Source organism: Caretta caretta, chromosome 2 (genome assembly GCF_965140235.1).
Source record: "Caretta caretta isolate rCarCar2 chromosome 2, rCarCar1.hap1, whole genome shotgun sequence".
NCBI classification, from domain to species: domain Eukaryota; kingdom Metazoa; phylum Chordata; order Testudines; family Cheloniidae; genus Caretta; species Caretta caretta.
The window spans coordinates 92,810,953-92,819,895 of record NC_134207.1 but is presented as its reverse complement, the minus strand read 5'-3'; the positions used below and the strand labels follow the sequence as shown (position 1 = coordinate 92,819,895).

At 45.3% G+C, this 8,943-nt stretch overlaps 1 protein-coding gene across 2 annotated transcripts in view; it reads left to right on the top strand.

Annotated features, from left to right (window-relative positions):
* FAM210A (family with sequence similarity 210 member A) overlaps positions 1–8,943 on the top strand; it is a 31,217-nt gene that overhangs the window by 116 nt on the left and 22,158 nt on the right. The window contains exon 1 of one of the 2 annotated variants that reach the window (XM_048840188.2): positions 2–269. The exons of the other annotated variant lie outside the window; for it this stretch is intronic. The gene's annotated coding sequence lies outside the window, so the exon portion shown is untranslated. Of the gene's footprint in view, position 1; positions 270–8,943 lie in introns of those variants that run through there. 2 annotated transcript variants of the gene reach the window in all.

Genomic DNA, 8,943 nt, shown 5'->3' with positions numbered 1-8,943 from the left:
TAGAGCGCATCTGAAGGGAGGGAATTGTCTGCGGAGGCGGCAGCCTGACGATTTCCAGGACTACAGTCCCCAGAAGGCCTTGCAGGGGAGCATGCGCAGTGTGAACAATCGGGCCTGCAGGTGGTGGGGGTCTGGGGAGCAGCTTAGTACAAGCACGTTGCTTGGAGGCAGGGCGAGGCCGCTGTAATCAGGTCCCAGCGCTGCCCCCCCGCCCCCCCCGAGTGTGACCCTCTGGCTCCGGTCTTATGGAGCAGCGGCCTGAGCGCAAGGTACCGACCCCCGCGTTCTGCCGGCAGGGGCGGGGGGTGCGTGGGGCTCGGGGGTCCCCGGTCGGCGGGGAGTGAGGGGCGTGACCCCGGGCAGCCTGACCTCCGCCCGCCCCCCGAGACTGCGCTTCGGCCCCGGCGGTGCGGGGAGGAGACTGGCTGCGCGCCGCCGGGGGCCTCCCGCCTGCTCCGCTTCGAGCGGGGCCCACCAGCGGAGGTGGCCGTGTAAAAAGTGCTTTTGCCATCTGAGCTGTGCTCGCCCCAGCCTGTTTCCGTTCCCTCCGGGAAACCAGCCTGGGTGGGCCTCGCCTCTTCATACTCTCCTTCAGCTGCTTTCTCTGCGAACGTGTTGCATCCGTGTAGCATGCTTTTTATGTGAATAATTTCTAAGTTCGTAGGATGTGGCTTTACCTAATGCAAGTAGAGAGGGTCCTTTTCAGGCAAGGAGGGGAGCCTCAGATTGAAGAAATCCTCTTCCTCTTTCAGGTTCTCCTCCTCCCATGTTCTGCTCCCTGCTTGTGTGTGTGTGTGCGCGCAAGGAGGCAGCAGGAACCTGCCTACCGAGTGTTTGGGGTTTTCTTTGCTCCCACCTTGCCTCAGCCAACCTCCCTAGTCACCCTGGGACCAAAGCAGAAAGTAGCTGACTGAAATCAAATCAGATAGGGAACTTTGTGTCAACTTTTGTTCCAAAGTTGCTCTGGGGAACTCCCATCAGATGTCTGCTAATGACCACATGCAAGACACCAAAATGATATAACATTCACTCATAGTAGATTAAAGATTCCTCATGGGGCTGAAAATACACCTGTAGGCTTGGCTCCCCCTTGATAGGGCTCGATGCCTACCCTCAGTGGGAATGGGATTCCTTGCTGGTCTCTGTGTGCCTTTGTTGCAGAATTAACCTGAGCTCTTGCTCTTAGTTGTTAACATGACTCCTGTCATCAAACATGCACAAAGCTCCATGAATTTGGTGCTTTCAGTCTGAGCTAAAAGGGCCCATGTGGGGCTATAGACTATAATCCAGGGATCTCTAACTCAAATCACCACGAGGGCCGCATGAGGACTAGTACGTTGGCCCGAGGGCCATATCACCAACACCTTTTCATATAAAGATACAAAAGCGCCCCACCCCTTGCCTCCAGCCTTGCCCCCACTCCATCCCTTCCATGAGTCCCTTCCCCTGCCCTTCCTCTTCCCACCCCTTCCCCTATTCCAATCCCTTCCCCAAATCCCCACCCCTGCCCCGCCTCTTCTCTACCTCCTCTCCTGAGCGCATAGCATCCCGCTCCCCTCCCCCTGGAAAGCACTAAATGCTGCCAAACAGCTGTTTGGTGGCAGGAAGCACCTGGAGGTAGGCAGAGGATTGGAGACGTGGCATGCTGGTGGGGAAGGAGGGTGGCGGGTGAGAGGAGCTTGGGGGCCACAGGAAATAACTCCACAGGCTGCGTGTTTGAGACCCTTGCTATAATCTGAGTGCTGCTTATACTGAGGCTGGTAACTTGCCCACTTTACAGTGTGGATATAGGCTAAAGTACTGGAGTGCCACTGCTGGTAGTCCTTCGGTGCCTTCTCACAATTCCCTATATATCCAGGAACATAAACAAGTTCTCTCACAACTCTAGGAGAGAACCATAGAGCAGGTCAGTTACTGAAGGACTAAGAACCATGAGTTGTGACCCCAGAATCTCTATCACCTTACCCTAGTGTGAATGCAGCAGCTCAAGTATGGCTTTGCAAGTGTGACAGCTGTAACCCACAGTAGGCCAACCAGGTGAGCAGACACAATCACCCAAGTTAACGCTTCAGAGGCTTTGTCTACACTAGCACTTTTGTTTGTAAAAAAACACACCCCTGACCGACATAAGCAGCTCTGTGTGTGGACAGCTCTATGTCAGTGGGAGATGCTCTCCTGCCAGCATAGCTAGCGCCATTCATTAGGCATGGTTTAATTATGCTGGTGGGAGAGCTCTCTCTTGCTGGTGTAGAGCGGCTACATGGGAGACCGTATAGCGGTGCTGCAGTGAGGTCCGTAGCGTAGACATAGCCAAAGAAGAGATGCTCTGACTTTCTCTTGATGGGGTATGGATACGTCTCCTCCCCCATACCTGTCCCCTGAGATCCACTCTCACCCTTTGTTTTATAGGCTCCACGCATCAAATTGAGGAGGAGGGAGTGGTGGTGGCACACCCAAGCACCACCTTCTCATAGAGTCAAAATAAAATGTCACAGCAGACTTTGCTCATATTGATGATTTGATTGTTCCTCTTACATGTTTTAATCAGCAGTGAAGTAGTTAATGTTAATATCTATCATATGGCATCTGAATTAAAGTCCTGTTGAGGTGAACAGGGACAGTTCACAACTCTTAGCAATTAGCATAGAATCATAGAATATCAGGGTTGGAAGGGACCTCAGGAGGTCATCTAGTCCAACCCCCTGGTCAAAGCAGGACCAATACCCAACTAAATCATCCCAGCCAGGGCTTTGTCAAGCCTGACCTTAAAAACTTCTAAGGAAGGAGATTCCACCACCTCCCTAAGGTAATGCATTCCAGTGTTTCACCACCCTCCTAGTGAAAAAGTCCTCATGTGGCCCTTGTGGTCATTTGAGACCTCTGATCTAGCTAGAATCTTGATGATTCACTATAGTGGCGGCTTCCTGATGTAGCTGACCCACTGAAAACATTTCCAATAGACTTTTGTCTCAGACTTTAACTAAGAAAATTATGATAAAAGCAGATACTCTGACTGGAGGGTCCCCCTAATAATCTCTCTCTCACTGTGCCTGTTTTGTCTATTTAGAGTGTTAGCAATTGCTAACAATTGCTGTGGTTGCGGCTTCTAGGTGCTACTTCAATGCAAATAATAATTTGTGACCTCTTTATTCTCTGAATTTCAAGGAGATACTCTTTACTCTTCTACAAACAGTTCTGTACCCAATCACTCCCCACCCTCAATGTTTTTCTCAATTCTCACAAATTATGCCTCATCACACCTTCTGCCCATTTCATGATTCCTCACAAGAACACCGTTCAGTGCATGCTTAAGTTTTAGCTCAAAGAGGACTTATTGCTCAGTTAACCCCCCAAAACAAAAACAAATAAAGCAAATTTTAGACTATATTGAACCTCCAATAATTGGCTATAAATGCAACTCAGTGCAATTCTTTGGCTTTATTTTTAGGGGAAAAACAAGCCATCACTCCAGAGGTTGTGTAATATTTTTAGTAATATTTGCCACAGTGGTCTGTATATACTTTATTATAAAATGTGTAGTTCAAAATCTCATTACTTAAATGCAATAAATTATACATTTTGTATGAAAACAGTACACTTTCAGAAAGTGATCTCCAAAAATCTGCTCGAAGAAGGTGACCTGTTCTTCACAATGTTCTCCTACAAGACAGGACAAAAGGCTTAGTTAGCACAAAATCCTATTATATTGTCCCTAACATCGGTGCGGTGACACTAAAATTCAGAACAAAATCAACTGCACCAGTACTGGTGTTTAGGTTTTTCCTACATGGAAGCGGTTTTTGCTTTACTTGCTTATGTTTTTAGCTTTTTTTCATTAGAAGCAGCTACTATTTTTAAAGTGAACTTCCCTTTTAGGGCCTCTCAGCTGAATAGCCTTAAGTGGACATTTGTGTTAGCTTCTTCTGTTTTTAATGGTGCGACTGTAAGATTGCCTGTAGTGAAAACTGCAAGATCTGGGTATAGTTCTTCTAGGCTAGAGGCATATGCAGCACAAATTTTGCAATAACTGGGAAGGGAAGTATTAAAGTAGTTAAATGGAAACGGATCGTCCTTTGTTTTGGGTTTAGGTTGAGAGTGTTACCTTGTGAGTCCAAAATTGTGTTGTTCACTCATCCATAATTCTATCTCATGTTCAAGTGATTTCACACAAGAGGAATGAGACAGCAGGGATGGTTTAAGTCAATTTTTTTATGCAGTTAAAAGTTTCAAATAGCTTTTGGTTGAGAATATTCACTTAAATAATTATTTTGAAAGGTTCTTCTGTATGCACACTTTTGTAAACTTGATATTGGGGAAGGGCACAACTTAAATGTTTTAATAAACTTAGAGGCTGTTTGTTTATACCTTGATGTGTAACTTGGCTGTGTGCACTGACAAAGAAAGCAACACATGTATAGAATACAGAGAATGTCTGCTGAAGTTCTAAGTAGTAGCTGTCTTAAGGGATGTCTGTACTGCAGCTTGAGCACAAGTGTGCCTGAGGCCCTGGGTCTGCACTTGGGTGATGAGGTGATGTGGCAATGTACCCCTCGCTATTTTTAGTTCAGTGCTCTACTTGGGTTGGGAGGTGCACACTCACCTACTATGGCTATGCTGCAGCTAAAACAGCATGTTAAACACTGTCCTTTTTATAAATTAACTCATTTTTTGACTTATTTGGACACCCATTTATGATTAGACTCCTGCCCACTCATTCAAGTTACAAAATTATCTGCTAAATTACAAGTAATGACATCTGTCCTTTCAGGCCTCTTTCTTTGCCTCAAGGGAAGTGTCATGAGTTTTAAACACCTGATGAAAGGCTGGTGTGAATCAGTCTCATAGTAACCTAAATCTTGCCAGTGTTAGAAGCCAACTATCGCTACAGGAATGTGTACAGTAAGAACGTCCGTCCCCCCCCCCAAAGTAACTTTACTGTAGCCAGGGCAAGTTGGAGTTCTAGCAGCTGTTGGTGGTCAAGCTAAACATGTCCATGTCAGTAAGGTAATGAAATCTTTAGCATGTTTTCTTTGCATAATAGACAAGACTGAGAGCCTAGTCAAGCCCAAATGCTTTACAGGAATTAGCTAACATGTTTAAGAGCTCTAGTGAACACACACAGCTTTGATCCTAATCAAGACATTATTCTTCCAGCACTAGTCAAATGTAAGCATCAGCCTTTAATTTTTAATATAAGGTAAAGTTGTTTGCCTTTGACAATGCAGCATATTTTGAAACTAATTATATTCAGGGTTAGAGTGCTTGTTACTACAGCTTAGACATTTCATCTATAACTGGAATCATTCTATACATTGTGGGGATAAGGCAGACCACATACAGATACTACAAGTTAGAACTATGGCCCTGCATCTCTCCCCCTTGAGAGCTAACAATTAACTTCCACCGCCAACATTGACCCTGGGGGCATGCCATCTCTAGCCCTCTTCTCAATCAAACCAGATGATGTTAGCACAGGTGTGGTGAGCCTGAGAAGGAGCCAGAATGTACTAATGTACATTGCCAAGATCCACAGTAATACATCAGCTGCCTCCCACCCACTGGCAGCTCTGCTGATCAGCACCTCCTGATCAGCTGTTTCATGGTGTGCAGGAGGCGGGGGGAGGGGCAGCTAGAGGTTGAGCACCCCCCAGCACATTGGAAAGTTGGCGCCTGTAACTCCAGCCCTGGAGTTGGTGCCTATACAAGGAGCTGCATGTGGCTCTGGAGCCACAGGTTGATCACTTCCATGTTAGCACAAACATTTTAGCTGTCTTGAGCCAGTGGGGGTAATCTTCACTAACCAGGCCCCAACCTGCTGAACTGGAAGCCACTGCTAACTCGACCACACATTTACATTAAAGAAAGGCAGATACTAACTCAGTAATTCCATTTTATACCATCCTTGTACCTGGGGTGAAATTAGGGTTCTCTCGTAGCCTCTGATTTCTTTGTTCAAAGAACCTGAATATGGTATAAAAAAGCATGTCATCTGCCTTCTTTGCTGCGTCAAGGAACTTGCGGGCAGAAACACTGTCATGTCTTCCAACACCCGTGATGAATCGCAAGGCAGCCAGCACCTGGTGCTTGGACAATAGAACCTCTACTATTTCATCATTTGCTGTAGAAAGTCTCTGCAAAGCCAAGTAACAAGGCAAAATTAAAGCCATAAAGTGCTTATGGAGCGGTGGGTGAAATTCTGTGGCCTGCGTTGTGCAGGAGGTCAGACTAGTTGATCATAATGGCCCCTTCTGACCTAAATATCTATGAATCTATGAATTATATTAATACTGTAATACAGCCTTATTTACAGTCACCTCTCCTGTATACTAACTGTCTGATCAGGTACAATACCATGGGGTTTTAGTTCTGGGGGAGAGATAGCTCAGTGGTTTGAGCTTTGGCCTGCTAAACCCAGGATTGAGAGTTCAGTCCTTGAGGGGGCCATTTAGGGATGTGGGGCAAAAATTAAGGATTGGTCCTGCTTTGAGCAGGGGGTTGGACTAGATGATCTCCTGAGGTCCCTTCCAACTCTGATATTCTATGAAATATAAATCAGACATAATTTAAAAGGCAATTTATTGGTTTATGGATCTATTTCGTAAATAGTTTTTACTTAACCCATGGGAAGAGCACAAACAGCCCGGGGGACCTGTTGAAAGAAAAGGCAGTAACCAATTTTTCTGAAAGTTGTATTTTTTGAATAAATATAACGTGGTAAGGGGACATGAATGCTAATAGTTGATTGCAATACATTCTGAAGTTCAAGCGTAATTCTGTAAGAATTCAGTAGAGGGCAGAACAAAACTTCTAAAGGAAAGAGCCCAGCATAGCTGCTCAGTATTACAGAGCAGGGATAGTTGAGCGGTTGCTATGGAGTTGGAATTAGCACCATCCAATAGAAAAGTAATTGAAGCAGTGTCTGCAGTAGGGTGCAGAAATGTAACAGCCTAGAAAGAGCTATAAAGAGTTTTGTATGTTTTAAGAAGCTGTAGAGATTTAATTTAGTGTGATGTTAAAAGGTAGGACTAAGTACAATGTAAAACTTCAGATCTCTGACTCCTGTCAAAGTAAAGGCGGGGGTGGGAGTATTTCTGTCACTTCTAGTTAGATGCAGATTAGCTAAACTGCACATCAGTTTAAAGAGTAATTGAAATGCTTTTTAAGTAAGTACAAACCTACTGTTTAACATCCCACGTCTTTAACTGAATACACATATATAAAATACAGCTCTTCTACTTATATACTTTCTAATACCCTTTAGTTCAGTCGCTAACACTTGAAGATCTTTAAGAAAAGCTGTTTCCTATTCTACTTAAGGTCTGTCTACACTATAAATAGTGCTTTGTCAACAGACTCGGTTACAGCAGTGAATATTAAAATCTAGACATAGACTTAACTTGTCCAAGGTTTTATTATGGTTCTGTGATCTAGCCAAATCCCATCTATCTGCAGATTTAAACTATTTGTGACCAAGCAAAGCAAGGTTAGATACAATAATGTAAAAAAGTTGGTGACCAGCCTCTGTTAGTGCTAGTACCACGGGAGCCGCACCAGTGTAGCGCAGCGGTGGGAGATTTAGAAGTGCCAGTGAAGACACGGCCACAAGTGGAAATACCACAGAGAATAAGGCCTTGTCTACACTACAGAGTTTTGTTGACAAAAGTTTATGCTGACATACAGCCGCTACTTTCATTAAACCACAGTTGCATGTCCACACTATGCCCCTTGTCTTGGCAGAGTGCATCCACACGAGCAGCTCTTACATCGACACTGAGAGCAGTGTGCTTTGGGAAGGGTTTGCAGTGCCACATGGGGCAGGTACAGCGTCAATCCCATTGTTCCATGAGCATCCTACTAGATTGCTAGCTACATTTCAACTGAAGCGGGAGTGGAGTGCGGGAGAAGAGTGTGTGATGGAGTGTGTATGTTTCTGTGTGTGGGAGAGACAGTGTGTGTGTGTGTGTTGGGGAATTGGGGAGGGGGAGTGTATATGTGAGAGAACACTGCATGCTTTGGGACTGAGTGAGTGTGTCAGCATGCTGTCTCTTTAACTTGAGACAGCAACTGGAAGCAACTAGTCTTGAGGTGGGGGAGGGGAACATCCCCCATACATTAGCCTCCACCTCTCTCCCTGGTTGTGCACTGAGCAGCAGTCCACTCTCCCCTCCCTCCCTGCAGCAGCAGCCTGCCTGCTGCTGTGTTCCTAGTGCTGGAGAGAGTAGGATTCCACATTAATGATTTGCACTTTGCTGTGGGACAGAGCAGCATGCTCAGCTGTCAGAACTTCCCGGAGCTTTGAAAGGAGAGGGGCACATGTCTGTGTAGCTCTGTGCAGGGCAGCCGAGATCAAAACAGTGAGCAGAGACATCACTCATGATGGGCATTGTGGGCTACTGGGAGAGGCCTGTTATGGCAACATAACAAATTGTCAAAGTAGATGCTGCCGTTCGTCACTTTGCCGCAAAAAGCGTTATGCCTCTCATTAAGGTGGTTTTATTTTGTTGGCAAAATAGGAGAATTTTGCCCCAAAAAAGTAGCAGTCCAGTATGTACACCTTCACGGTTTTGCCAGCAAAGTTGCCTTTTGCCTACAAAACTGTGAAGTATAAATATGGTTTAAGATTGTGGCACATTATCCTTCACTGCTGCTGGAATGTGCAACGGTTTCCTATTGAATATGGTTCACATTACAGAGGTTCCCAAACTCTATTGGTTAACATACCACCACCTTAAAAAACTGGTGTTCTATCAATTCATTTCTGGGCAAGCTCATGTTTGGGGACCCTGTACAAGAATGTATGACTGTACCAGGTATGTCCAGCTGCTTTGGACAAACACAGTTGCTGGATTTTCCTAGTTAAATCACTTAGCAGAATAGTCAACACTGTCATATTTAAGATTATAGATTAATACCCAGTTAAAGACTCCATGGTACTTCATGGAA